The sequence below is a fragment of the Urocitellus parryii genome, chromosome 8, assembly GCF_045843805.1.
Source record: "Urocitellus parryii isolate mUroPar1 chromosome 8, mUroPar1.hap1, whole genome shotgun sequence".
Taxonomy (NCBI): domain Eukaryota; kingdom Metazoa; phylum Chordata; class Mammalia; order Rodentia; family Sciuridae; genus Urocitellus; species Urocitellus parryii.
This window is the reverse complement of record NC_135538.1, coordinates 138595931-138611321: the sequence shown is the minus strand read 5'-3', so window position 1 is coordinate 138611321 and position 15391 is coordinate 138595931. Positions and strand designations below refer to the sequence as shown.

Here is a 15391-nt window from a genome sequence, read left to right as displayed (position 1 = left end):
ACTTTGTGGGGAAAGGTGGAGAATGAATGAACTCCCATCCTGACCGCCACACCCTCCCAGCCCGAGTCCCTCCCAGGGCTTTTCTCTCCTCAGTTCTGTTCACAGGTCACCATCTGCCGCTGGCATGACCAAGGTGGCCCTGCATTGAACTTGAGTGGGGTGGCGTGAGAGCCCTGGGTGGGGGGAGAGGGCAGCATATTTTCCCCTGGGCCTGAAGGTCAAAGGAGACTCAAATGTTGCCTGCTATTCAGTGGAGACTCTTACTGAGGGTAGAGCTTTGTAGAATATGGCTCCCTGCCATCCACCTGCTGGGGGAAGCTGGGGGTTGAATGATGGTGGGGGGGACCCTCTGCCCTGGTAAACTGTTGGAACCCCGATTAATCTGTGAGTAGATCCCAAGCAGAACGAGTACGTGTGAGGGAATCACCAATGGTATCGTTCACTATTTTCTAATGGTTTACACTGAAAGAAATCCTTTGGAAAAGGATTAGGTCTAAAAGTAATTTAAATTATTTGAAATGATGTTAGTTTTCCAACCGTGGATGAATGGATATGTGGTGTAGGCACAATGGAATACTACCGAGCCATTAAAAAGGAAGGATATGTGCTGACTGTGACAATGTGGAGGACATTATGCAGACAGAAATAAGCCAGGCTCAGAAAGACAAACCCCATAGGCTCTCACTGATGCATGGAATCGAGGAAAGTCAAGCTCAAAGAAAGAAGCAGAGGTGGAAGGGTGGTTGCCAGGGGTTAGGGCATAAGGGGAGGGTGGGGATTTGGGGAAAGTGGGTTGGTCCAAGGGTCCAAAGATCAGTTTTGCATTAATTTCACAGATCTATTTTATAGCATGGTGACTAATAATACCATAATGCATACTTGAAATTTCTTAAAAGAGTACATTTTCAATGTGCTCATCACACACAAATAAAATGAAAACATCTTATCTCTGTGAGGGGATGGAGACCTTACTTAGCTTGGCAGTGGTGATCGTTTTACAATGTATGTGTGTATCAAAACACATACATTTATATCCCTTAAATACATATTTTTTTGTCAATTACACTTTGATAAAACTAGAAAAATAAGTTTTTTAAATGAAATCTTTTTCCCGAATGAAAAAACCAACACAGAAATTTGCAATGACTGATTTATCATTTTTTTGAAGTCAGCTTCAGCTCTCAAATGTTTACATAAAGTCCCGTGTGAGAGAGAGACGACATGAAACCTCAGGGTTTAATTCAGAGTCATTATGAAGGGGGAAAAAAGGTGGGTTCTGCGACCACTAGCCCTGACTCTGTCCCCTGAGTCGAGAAACGCTCCCGCCCCTCGGTGCCTGTTAGGTTTTTCTCAGTGGCAACCGGGAGGAAACCTCATGAGCAGATCCACCCTGGATGGCAGAGCCTTCCTGGGGCTCGTGGGCAGAAAACAAAGCTAAAATCATTGGCCACCTTGAACTTTCGACTTCCTCCCCACGTGTTGTTTCCTATCACGATCAAAGAAAAGTTGTGAAGATTCAGAATATTTTTTTTAAAAAATCCGAAACACCTAAGAGCTCTCAAGAGGACCCAACGTCCTTGATGGCATTTGCAGAAGCTAAGGAGAGAGGAGCCTTCTATGGGGACAAGATTTTAAACAGAGAACTTCTGGAATGGACATGTCATTATGCAACGATTCTTTAATGTTGGGATTTCCTTTTTTCCTTTTTTTTTTTTTTAAATTTTGGGGGTCAAAAAAGAACAAGCTTTGGCTTCTGCAAGCACTTGAATGTAAAGTAAAAAGAGGTCCAACCAGAGAGTACACACCCCAGTTCAGCCCCAACAGGACAGCAGGTTTTCTAATTAGTGGCCGAGCATGAAAAGCAATATTGTTAAAGAGTTCACCCAAGGACGCGCACATGGGACACTGTATCACTTTCCCCAAAACTGATCTGCCTTTTAAGTCTGATATGTTATCACTGTTGGTTAAAAAAATTGAATCAAATCTGATTTCCCAAAGAGTCTTTCTTAGACAACAAACAAACAAAAAAAACCCAAAACCCAGAGCTTTTCTATAGAGTCTTTTGGATACTTAATTTCAACATTGCTACATGAAAATACAGAGAGCATGTATAAGAAGTCTTTCAATCTCTCTTACTATGAATCAAGAGTTGGAGAAAAAAATACAGATGTGAAGTGAGACAGAGGATAGTAACTAAGACTTTTCAGTTACAAAGATTCAAGATACAAAAATTTCCATATATGAGGAATGTGGTAGCTAGTTTTTGACAGGTGCACCTCCAAGAATAAATCACCCTTCCCTGTGTCCATACACTCGAGTGGTCCCGTAATACGATCCATAATCTGCTTTGGACCATGGAATGCAGCAACAGTGGAACTCAGCCATTTTCTAGGTCAGGCTGTAAGTACTGAACTTCCTTCCACACTTGTGTGAGAAAAGATGGCGGCCATGTAAGAAGCTGGACTACCCAGAGACCTCCATATTGTGAGGAAGCCCAAGCTAGCCATGTAGAGAAGTGCATGGAAGGAGAGTGAGAAGGGTTGAAGGAAGAGAAGAGAAGAGGAGAGAGAGAGAGAGAGAGAGAGAGAGAGAGAGAGAGAGAGAGAGAGAGAATATGAACGAACACACCACAAACTGGCCAAACACTTCAGCAGAGGCATCAGACATGTTATAAAAGGTCATCTGGGCCATCAAGTCCAGTGGCCATCTGGTTCCCACCATCTGATTGCAACTACAGGAGCAACCTTTCTCAAGAATGGCCCAGGTAAACCCATCATCTCAGAGGACTGTGAGGGATGACAATGCATCGCTGGTTTTAGCCACTTTGTTTTGGGGGGATTTGTTTTGCAGTCACAACGGGATAACACAAAAAGAGAAGAGATGACAGGAGAGGCTAAGAGAGGGAGCAGGAGAGCGCAGGCGCATCCGACCATGCTAGGAAGGGGAAGAGTGTGTGCAATTCTTGAGGATAAGGATTATGCAATGCTGGAAGGCAGTGTGTATGACTAAGGAGGAATCCTGGCAAATTCTCACAGATGCAAAGAGATAAAGATCCTAAAAATGTGAAAAAGAGAAGCCCAGTTCAAAGCATTCATTTTATCACAATGCGAACTAGAACCCGCTGCCTTTTAAGGGCATTTTCCCATTTCTCCTCTACCAAGACAGTCTCAAGGCATTCTGCACATTCTTTTCTTGGATCCTTCTTGGGGGACGCTTATGATCTCTGTTGCCCCTCGCGTCTCTGATTTCAACCTACCCCTTACTCTGGGTCTTCTGAATGCCCCGTTGGTGTCTCTCAGCTCCCAACTGAAGGCCTTCCCCACTCTGCCAGACAACTCAGCCACCATCCCTGAAGTCTCTCTGGAACTTCTCCTTTCTCCCCTACTCTTTTGCCTGTGGTAGGATTTGCACAATGCATTTGCGAATGTCTCACGGGGATTAACACAATGTGGTTAATAGAAATATACACAATGTGGTTACTACTTCCATATGCATCTGAAGGCCACAATGGGAGAATGGTAACATTTCCAGTGAACTTAGCAATTCAAGTTATAGGACTATGGATTCCTTAAATGTCAAATAGTTCAGTAAGTAGGAAAACAAGGGAAAGAACAAGGGCCAAGTTTTGAATTCAGTCTTAGTACCTAGCTGTAACCCTAGTATTCGTCTTTTCAATGGTGGTGCCAATGTGGTATACAACCAAGTAGGGACCAAGATGGTAAGGAAGTGACAAATTGTGACACTTGTTTGGAATTCAAGCTCCCTTATTTTTTTCCCCTTTATGTATGTGATATTAGTCAAAAGTTTCAGGGTTAGTTAAGTGGGAAGAATTCTGAAGAATACGTGAAACATTCTACATCAATAGCCCGTGGCATGGCATAAGTGCTCCATAAATGACAGTTGTGATAGCCACTGGCTGTTATTTGAGAATCTAGCTCCTCTGGACTTAGAGTGCGCCTTTGATGAGCAATTCAAATTCACTCCTCAGTCCACACATCCAATTAACACTTTCCCTAAACTGGCTTTGGAACAATGCATTCTGCAAAACGCACAGTGAAATCTCGGCATTGTTGGTGTTCAGCTAGTGAACGGTGCTGCTGCGTTCTCTTAGGCAAGAGTTCCTAGAATTTAATTTCGAGGACAAGTTGAAACACTTTCAAAGAATGGTGATGACCTCATACAAGGTCACTGACATCTTCTGTCTGCTCTTTGTAAGGACAATAAAACAACAAATGGCATTCCTTTAGCTATGATTTCATTTCTAGAAATCCTTTTAATACCAAATAAAACAGAAAGGACCTAATTGAAGAATACACTACCACCCTCTAAATTGAAAAAAACACTTGGCTTTATAAATCTCCCTTTCTCTTTTTGGCTTCAGACCCTCCCTTCCAGTTGAAGTTTTAGGTCAGTCCTAGATCTTTGGCCAATATGTAGGAACTGTAGGCCCAAGGAATCAAAGCTACTGGTTTAAGATGGAAAAGGTAAATTATGTAACATCATACATACAAAAGTCTCGCCGGGGTCCCATGCAGGGGGTGGAAATGGGGTTCCTCCTGGTGGAACCGGCTGGCTGAGAAATAAAAACTAAGAAAAATAGAACAACGAAAAAAAAAACACACACATGACACAGAAAGTAGTTTCAAAAGTGGGGGCAGGATGGGCAAGCCCATCTGACCTCATATGGAGCTTCTAGACTCTGGCAAAATGGAGCCTGGGCCTGCTTTATTTATATTGGGAAATATCAAAGACCTTCCATAGAATGTTCTTCACCCAAAAAGGTTAAAGGTGGGCTGTTCAGTTCCCAACGGGTTGCACCCATCTCCAGATCAGTATCTTCCTAGCAGAGTAGAGGTATAGGTCACGTGCATTGGGCAATCTATTGCCACGGGAGAACCCCGGACAGTGCACAATGCCAAACCTAAATCTCCCTGGCTACCATACCGAGAGAAGACCCTCATATAATTCACAGATGGCTTCCCTCACAAAAGGTACTGAGGATTAATAACTCATCTATACATGGTAGTGGACTTTGCTGCGGCATGTTCCCAGGTACATAAAAACGTAATTTGACCAATTTTACTCCTAAATACTTCAGATGACTATAGTAACCGGCACTGAGCTTCAACACCAGAACATGACCTTCCCTCTCCATCCCCTCCCGCCTCTGCCCCAAAGCTACCTTGTGTCAAACAGTGTTGATCATGACCTTGCTTTAAAAAAATGAATAGTTCTACTACACGCGTGTGAATCACTAAATTACAGTGTGTAGTTTTTCTGTTTTCCTTAAAGCCTCTCCTGGGCAGGCGCGATGGGAATTGTTCAGGCCCGTGTAGAAATATAGGCGTGGTCACAGAGCAAAGAGGGAGCCCTCAAGGCCAGCCAGGCTGCCCATCAGGTTCAAGTTCCATGGTGAGCGGGGCTGCTCTGCAAATGGGGGTGACCTCTCAGTCCTCGCCCATCTTGAATATTAAAAATATGAGTGCTTCCTCACAAGCGTTGGTGAGGAGGTGGAGAAACTGGAACACGTGTGCATTACCGGTGGGTTTGTAAGATGGTTCAGCCACTGCAGAAAACAGTTAGGAAGCTCTCAAAATACTAAGCATGGAATTACCTTATCTTTCTGAATGTATTTGCAAAAGAACTGAAAGCAAGTCTTTGAACAATCTCTATACCCACATTCATAGCAATATTCATAGAAGCCAAAAGCTGAAAGCAACTCAACTGTCCACCAATAAAAGAAAGGATAAGCACAATGTGAGACACACACACACACACACACACACACACACACACACACACATATATATATATATATATATATATATATATATATACAACAATGGGATATTATTTGGCCTTAAAAAGGAAGCAAATGATGACATGCTGCATCACAGATGGACCCTGATGACATCATGCTCAGTGAAATGAGCCAGTCACAAATGGACCAGTATGGAATAATTAAATGAGGCACCTACAGTAATCAAGTTCACATAGACAGAAAACAGAATGGGGTTGCAGAGACTGGAGAGAGGAAACAGGGAGTTATTGAATGGGTACAGAGTTTCAAAGTGTGAAGATCAAGTTCTAGAGATAGATGGTGGTGCTGCTGCAGAGCAGTACAGATGGATTTAATACTGTTGAACTGCTCACTTAAGGTTGTTAAAATGTTTTATGTTTTATGTTATGCATATGGACCATAATTTAAGAACCTGTTAAAAATAAACAGTTTTTAAAATATGATTGTATCTAAGTTAAAAACAATTCTTCACCATCCCCTAATATCCAATCCATCCTCAAATTTCCTGAAATATCTCAAATATCATCTTTCTATGTTTGGTTTAGTGGGATCAGGATCCTGATCCTAATAGGGTTGACCCATTATATTTGGTTGTTTTTGTCTTTTAAGTTCATTTTTATTAGTGCTTGTTGTTTATACAGAACAGTGGGTTTGTTGTGGCAAATTCATAGGTACCTAACAATATAACTTGATCAATCTCTTCCAAATACTTCTGTCCTCCCTTCCTGTGACCCTTCCCTCATCCCTAACCGTCACCCTTATACTTTCATGGTCCCTTTTTCCTTCATTTCCCCTCTAGTTTCAACATATGAGAGAAAACACATGGTACTCTTCTGAGTCTGACTTATTTCCTTCAAAATTATGTCTCTAGCCAGGCACGGTGGTGTATGTCTGTAATCCCAACAACTCGAGAGGCTGCGGCTGGAGGACTGCAAGTTCTCAGCCAGCCTCAGCAACTTAGTGAGGCTGTAAGCAACTCGGTGAGAACCTGTTTCAAAATAAAATATAAAAAGGGCTGGGAATGTGGCTCAGAGGTAAAGCACCCCTAGGTTCAATCCCCAATACCCACCCCCCGCCAAAAAAATTACATCTCTAGTTCTATCCATTTTCCCTGAAGTCTCTTTAAACCTACCCAATCAGAATTTTTTTTAAAGAGCTCCATTAGCTCCAAAATAATAAAGAACCATACAACTAACAACATTTTTAATGATGACCCATTCAAACCACTTCAAGCTGCCTTTAAAACCTGGAGACTGGTTCAGTACTCCAAGACGGACAGGAAGGGGCAGGTCCCACAGCTGTGGGCCCAGGAAGCAAGCTCAGTGGCGGCTCCCTTGACTGACCGTGCCTTGCCTGTTCTGCCACCTTTCATCTGTAGGTACTCTTGGGACTTACTGCCAGGGACACAAACCCCCCGAGTTGTCGTGAGGCTTCGAGTTAGACTTGCTTCAGGAATCTATTGGGGACTGGTCCTCTCATATGCTTTTTTAAAAAAATTATAATTAAATGCAATAGTGGGATCTGTTGTTGCAACCCCTCTCTTTTCAAAAAGTGATCTCCGTCTTCAAAGTCCAGCCAACTTATCTGTCGAATCATCTGAGTCTGGTGTTTGGAGGAAGATTTTTAACGATTCATTTATTTTCCTTTTTTTAAATTTTTTTTTGTTTTAATTAGTTACACATGACAGTACAATGATCTTGACCTATCATACATTTGAATCAAATGGGGTATAATTTCTTATTTTTCTGAGTGTACAGGTTGCAGAATCACATGGGTCATGCAGTCACAATACAGCAATACTAGTGTCTTTTTTACAGAAATAGTCAAGCTATTTTTTTAACTCAGTGTGCATTATCTACAGGTTTCTCAATATTGGTTTAATTTTTCAAATTTGTTGCTATGAATTTTTTCCATAGTATTATGCAATCTCTGCTCTGTCAATGGCTATTTCTATTTTCCATTCCTAATAGTATTTACTTGCATATTTCCTTTTTCCTGACTGATCTTCTTGGGGGGTCGCTTTTTTCCTCACTATTGGTTGACTGTAATAAAGGCATTATAATAGTGGTATTTTACTAATAGCATTCCATTAAATCTGAATTATTTCAACTAATGTTGTCTAGAGGAAAATAAAGACACCAACTATTTAAATTGCAAACACAAAAGAGAAAATAAAAAAGGAAATGAGAAAGGAGAAAAAGAAGCCAAAAATCTACTTAAAACATTTATTTTATTTATTCCTCATTTACTAGACTACACTCTGGGTAACTTGGTCTAATTAGCTAAGGCAATTATATTAATTCCCAGTAAATTCTACATGTTACAAATATTTTGTTTCTCTGACGGTTACACAACAAACTCAAAACTCTTTTTTAAAGTTCACTCCATTGACCAGTGTGAGCAGTTTTTCACATGACGGCACAATTCATTTAATTTCAGGCAACAGGACAATTCAGGTCATTCTTCCAAGGGTTGTACCAACAGCTGCCTTTGGACTTTTAAACTGTACATGCACACGACCTTGAATAGCAAGACAGACACTAAGGGGAACTCTCCAACTCACTTTTCAACCACAGTGAGATAAGACTTCACTTTCTGGGGTTCACCAAGTGCTTATCAATGTTCATATTTCGTGAGAATCAAAGATGTCAAGAATCTATTTCCCTGGATGATGTACTCCAAATGACTTTTTAAATGCTTTACTTATTACTTTTTAAAATTCTTAAAAATTTTTTATTTGTTCTTCTTAGCTATACATGGCAGAAGAGTGTATTTTAACATATTGTGTACACATAGAGTGTAACTTTCCATTCGTGTAGTATGCTTTATGTTTTATTTTATGTAATTATAGACCCCCAAGTAGGTGCAAAAAGAGTCAAGCGATGCCTTCAGGCCAGCTTCCCCAGATGGTGACATCTTACGCAACAGAGTGCAACATCAGTATCAGGGAGAGAACATTGGCACGACACCTTCACCAGGCGACACGTGCTCTGATTTCACCAGGTTTCCCGTGTGCGTGCCCTGGTCTGTGTGTATTCTATGACATCACATGACCGGTTCATGTGACCACCACTGACATCCAGATCCAGGACCCTTCTGTCACCACAAAGGAATCTTTTGGGCTCTACTTTTATTCCAATGAATTCTTCAGACTAGATGCAGTGCATATATGATAAAGAGTCTCAGGACTGACATTAAGCATTTGCATATTGTCATTAGTAATGGGAGTAAACCAAGTCATTTATTGTTTTTAAAACATTTTTAAAAATCATTTTCATACCCAAATATAGTTACTAACGTCATTTCATGTTGGAAGGTGCTCAAGAGCTAACACTATACGTGTCCTACTGGGGAAATGAGTAGCTGATCTCAGTGATCATCAAAGAAGGCATTCCATATTTAATCAATAAACATACTTCAGGAAGAAAGACTTACTAATCACAGAATGCAACTAATGTCCAATAACCACATTTTTTGCCCACTTACAAAGACTGAGATAAAGGAGCAATCGGACCACATCTGATAAAAATCAATATAGTTAACATGAATTTTTTTTCATAACTGAGAAAAAGTTATTAAAACATCTTTGGTCAAAACACAGATGGAACAGCCCAAAAGCAAAGCACAGACTCCCTCCCCACAACACCCATTTCCACAGCAGACCATAATGGGCAGAACGTCCTCCCTGTGAGGGAGAGAAGAAACTAAACCCTGCTCACGACTTGAGACTGGCACTTCTTTTATACAAAATATCCCAATTCTCTGAGTGATCTGATAAGGTGGCTGTCTTTGAGATGCTGCAGCGTGACAACAACACACCCCGTTGCGTTTCTTTTCATTCATCCCACCTGAATTATGCTATAGTTTTGTTTGTGGATTCCTACCTTGTATCAATTCTGGAAAATTCTATCAGCGCAGTCATTATGGCCTCTTCCCCCATTCTCTTTAATGCCTCCTTTAAACATGACAGTGACATGCGTATTAGACTTTCTAACGTCCACATCTCTTCACGGCTTGTTGGCATCATGTGTCTCCTGGTCACGGGGTTGGAAAATTTCTTCAGGTGTGTTTACAAGTTCACCAATTCTCTCTTTCACCATGTTTCATGTGTAGTTTAAGCCATCTATTAGGTTTTTTTTTTTTTCATTTTAAAGATTTAAATTCTTTTTTAATAGTTCTACTTCTTATTGTTAGGTCTTCTTCATAATTTTTAATCCCGTAGTATTTGTTATACTATTATCCCTTTCTGTATTTGTACATAATTGTCTCACTTTTTCGATCTAACTTGGTGTCTGTTCTCGAATATGTGAAACCCTTGGGGTGCTTCAGCCCTGTGGCTTTACTGTCCCTCTGATGATGCTCATTTGGGTGGTGTGTTTTCTTGAGTGTTTGGGGATTTTTTTTGTTTTGTTTATAGGTAATTTCTGATTGATATCCACCCTTAATATTTAAATCAGTGTTTCTTTGGTTAAAAAAAGAAAGAAAGAAGAGGAGGAGGAGGAGGAGGGGAGGAAGAGGAGGAGAGGAGGAAGGGGGGAGGAGGAGGAGGAGAAAAAAAGAGAAAGGGATGAGGAAGAGGAAGGGAAGGGGGAGAGGAAAAAGGAGGAGGTGCAGGAGGAGAGGAGAAGAAAGAGGACTTTTGCCTTCGTGAGGAACACTGCCAACTTGGAATCTCTTGATCCTCTTGCAGAGTCTCAGCTTCATGCATGAGCCCCGGGGCAGTTCCCCCACTCATCCCAGGCCCTGAGCTGGACTCAGGATCCACAGCCTTGGTCTCTGCACCCAGAAACGCAGCCTTTGTGTTTGTTTGCTCCTGGGAACCCACTCAGGGGTGTCTCAGAGACTCTGGTGCCTGAGGCCTGTTGATCCTGGATCCTGCTGTATTCTAGCAGGAGGCCTCCTGGATTATCTGCTCGGCAGTGCTTCCAGAATTCAGTTTTTATCTCTTATGTTTGGGAAACAACATTTGGGACACATTCCTCTCAACTCCTAAAGATACTGGAAAACTGGCTTAATGTCCGAAGAGTTTACAAAGCAGTTTCACACACGTTATTATCTCATCCGTTTCCCAGAACAGTCCCAGAAGGTGGGCCGGGCAAGCAGCGCCAGATCAAGTCAACGGGAACCTGGCCAGTGGCAGTGGTGTGGCCTCCCCACGCCACTTACCTTGATTCCAACTGTTCTCTCTATGCTGATACCTCCCCAACACCCCGCTCCAGCCCACTGCTCTTTCTGAAGATACCCTTCCTCCTCCAGAACCCCTGCATTTGAGGACAAAATCCACAAAATTAAACGTGCTTTCTCCCTATCAGCCTGTCCCTGTAACTCTACCTCTGTCCACCTGCTACTCCAAATTGTCCAACTCATCACCAATTCCTGTTGACTTTACCTTCTAGAACCTCACTCTCCAATACAGTAGCCAGAGCCTCATGCCATTACTTAAATTGAAAACTCAGTTCCTCACCATCGCCACATTTAACTTTTTTTTTGTCTTCCGATGTCCTAAAAACTGAACACAATCGCGTCATGAGTATTATGAGAAATCAATGTGAACAGTCAACTTTTTATTATGCACTTAAATTCCTTTGCATTTCTTTTTATTTTTATCTAGTTATTCTTTTATTCATTTATTGGTGCTGAGGATCGGACCCAGGGGTGCTTCATCACTGAGCTGCATTCCCAGCCCCTTTATATATCTTATTTTGAGACAAGGTCTCAGTAAGTTGCTTAGGGCCTTGTTGAGTTGCTGAGGCTGGACTCAGACTTGTAATCCTCCTACCTCAGCCTCCAAAGTCACTGGAATCACAGGCATGCGCCACTACACCTGGCTTAATTTTATATTTTGGAGAAGTTTTAGGTTTCTAGAAAAACTACTCTGAAAGCACAAAGAGTTCCCATATCTCCCTTCCCGATTCCCCGTTATTAACACTTTGCATTCATGCAGGAGCACATTGTTTACAATTGAGGAGTCTACACTGATACATTTATTAACTAAAGTTAATAGTTTACATGAGGGTTCCCCTTTAGTGTGCATGCCATGAATTTGGACAAATGTATGACAAGTATCCAGGATGACGACATCATACGGGGTACACTGGTCACATCTGAAGTGCTTGATAGCCCCACGTGGCTGGTGGATACAGTTCTGAAGAGCAAGTTCTCCTGGATGGCGCTCCTCTAGAAGGGTCTCAAGCTCACCTGTTGGGCTCTCTCCACTACCACTGTCCTTGGGCAGAGCCTTCAGAGAAGCCCTCGGGGTCCACGCTCCGCACCTCGCCAGCACCACAATAAAATACAAAATCGGGCTGGGGATGTGGCTCAGTGATCAAGTGCTCCTGAGTTCCATCCCTGGTATCTAAATAAATAAGTAAATCGCACTAACCCTCTTCACACACCCGACTTGAACTGTGGCCACGCAGAGCCCTTTAGTCTGTCCTCTGAGCATCTCCAGGGTCATCACATCTTTCTTGCCTTAAATTCTATTTTGGGGGGACATTAAACTGCTCTATTTTTCTGGCCATACTCCCCAGGACCTCATGCCTCTGTATTTCTCAAACAATCCAATCTACTCGCCCTTTAGATGATGATGATGATGATTTGTGTGTGTGTGTTTGTGTGTGAGTGTGTGTGTGTGTGTGTGTGTGTGTGTGTGAGTGTGTGGTGCTGGGGGATTGAACCGGGGATCTACACATGCTAAACATGAGCTCCTGGACAGAGCTATGCTCTCAGCCCCGTGGGTTCTCTTCTGAAAGGCACTCACCCTTGGCCAGGTGCAGTGGCGCACACCTGTAATCCCAGTGGCTTGGGAGGCTGAGGCCGTTCAAAGCCAGCCTCAGCAAAAGTGAGGTGCTAAGCAACTCAGTGAGACCCTGTCTCTAAATAAAATACCAAATAGGGCTGGGGATATGGCTCAGAGGTCAAGTGCTCCTGAATTCAATCCCTGGTATCTAAATAAATAAATAAATGGCACTAGCCCTCTTCATCAGGGTTCTGCTCTGATGGCCTGATAACCTTCTACCACCACCACACTGGGGATCAGATTTCAACATGTGAATTTGGGTGAGAGGGCACCAACATTCAGTCTGTTTCAGTAATACAGTAATATTTTAAATCTTCCCTTAAGACTGAATTCCAGGAAGTCTTCTGCTATAATTTGAATCCTAAGTGTCCCCCAAAAGTCCCTGAAGGCTTGGCCCTCAGTATGGAGCCACTGGGAGGTGGTGGGCACTTTAAGAGGTGGGGCCTAATGAGAGGTCTTTAGGTCACTGAGGGTGTGGCCTTCAAGGGGATTGTGGGACTCCAGCCCCTTGGCCTCTTTCACTTCCCAACCCTGAAGTGAGGGATTGTGTCCTGCCATGGCCTGCTGCCCTGCCACAGGCCCTTTCTACCATGTGGCCCTTGTGAATAGTGTTTTTATGGACACGCATTTACATGTAATTCAGTTTGCGGCACTGATCTCTTTCTTTCTCTTTCTCTTTCTCCTGCTCTTCTACGTCTCTCCTCAGCAATTAATCCCCAGTGTCAACCTAAAGTAGCTGATGGCTACCTCAGAGTCTATGCATGGTCTCCACTAAACACAGGGGCGATGAGCTGCACCCTCTTCCCAGGGGAACTGCCAAGACACCTGAGAGGATGAGGCTGGGAGTTGATGTCACCCAAGAACAGGCCGAGCATCGAGCCCCGTGGCCCACACACAGTAGGCTCCTAGTGAGAGTCAGCCGAACCTGCATGGAAATGAGGTTAATCCAGGGGAATCACAGAGAAGACTCAGAGAAGGAGAAACGGGCATTGCCGACTGATAGTGGAGAGGAGAAAAGGATACCCCAGATCAACACCGTGGGAAGGGTGACAAGGGAGGCCAGAGATAAGCAGGGACAAGAGAGGGCACATCCTGCCAAAAGAAATCCTGGCACAGGTGAAAAGCAAGGAACTCTAATCAAATAGCTACTGTCTTTTTCTTTTTTGGGGAGCCTAGCATGCAGGAAAGACTCGGGACCAGGAGGCTGAAGATGGAGATCAAGAGGCAGCACTAACTCTTCTTAGCCATGTCCAGTGACATTTTCAGTCTCTTGAGGTGGCTACAGAATGGCCATGAAATCTGGGAATGAAGTTAGTAACAGTTTTATCATGTTTTGGGATATGGCACCCACAACCCACTAATCGTGGATTTGCCTGTGTTTACTGATGCTGTATCTTCACCTGGGTCAAGAATATCCACCTGCAAGGTAACAGAAGCAAGAAGATCCATGCTTCCTTTTAGTAAGAGCCTTACTGTGGCCGGGCGTGGTGGTGTACACCCATAATCCTAGTGGCGTGGGAGGCTGAAGCAGGAAGATCACAAGTTCAAAGCCAGCCTCAGAAACTTAGCTAGACCCTAAGCAACTTAGTGAGACCCTGTCCCAAAACAAAAAAATAAAAAGGGCTGAGGATGTGGCTCAGGAATTGAGCACCCTGAGTTTAATACCTGGCATCAAAAAAAGGGGGGGGGGCTTACTTATCAGGCTACCTGTCATTGAGGTTTTTCTTCATATACCCTCTGACCTGCTGATAAATTTCACTGCTTTCATGAAACCTCTGGGGACAGAGGAGGGAGGAAAAAAAGAATCCTCAAGATAGAAAATCATCCCTTGAATAATTGAGAGTTGAGCTATGTTGGGCAACAGTTTTTCTCATTGGGTGGCAGCTTAAATAAACACTAAATCCTGCCTTTTTTCACAGTGGACCTCTGACCATGACAATGGAACTATTTGGTTTAACGAAACATTCAAGTTTTGAAAGTTAAAAAAAAAAAAAAAAAAAAAAAAGGAACCGAGAGGCCAATTCCTTGCTTTGGTTCCCAGGGTTACCAGGGGTTCATATTCCTATCAAATTACACCGCATCAGATGACCTATTATTATTATTCGTGGCACAGCACCGTGTGTGCCAAACACCGGGATGTGGGGAGAGCCGATTCTCATGATCCCTTCCAACCTCTCCGGGTGATGGTGGGAGGCCGGCTGGAGCTCCAGGGAGCAGGCCAGCATGACACCCCCAATCAGAGGCATCTGGTACGTGGCGCCCCCAACCTCACCTCCACACACTCGCACGAGTGCCTAGTGACAAACGAAACCCAGTCATGCTCCCACTGGGGGCTGGAGCTCCCCTCCAAGACCTGACCCACAAGAGCAGGGAATCTTATTTCATGCCCTCATGTGGCCCAAGGGCCCCCCACAGGACCTGGCACAGAGCAGGTGGCTAGCGTGCATTTGTTGAATGAAGGGACAGCCACCCCTGGAGCCACACAGCTGCACTTATCAAGTACTAGCCTGCGTGGCAGCAGCAGGGGACAGACACTGGAACCTTTCCTGGTCAAACTAAGACCCACATTTCTAATCCAAGATAGGACCAGGGATGTGGAGGGCCGTGCGTGTGTGTTCATGCCCCGGGGGGCTAAACAAGAGGCTGGAAAAACACCATGGGGGTGGTGCAGATGTCTCCCCAGGAAAGCCGTGGGATCTGAACACACAAGCAGAACAGGCCCATTCCTTTCCTTTAATAGGAAAAACTTGGATCCCCAGATCCTTGCAAAAACACAACAAAATGCTTCTCCC

The 15391-nt window shown here is 43.4% G+C and overlaps 1 protein-coding gene across 1 annotated transcript in view; it reads right to left on the bottom strand.

The window, feature by feature from the left end:
* Bmp6 (bone morphogenetic protein 6) overlaps nucleotides 1–15391 on the bottom strand; it is a 163910-nt gene that overhangs the window by 38421 nt on the left and 110098 nt on the right. The window lies entirely within an intron of this gene.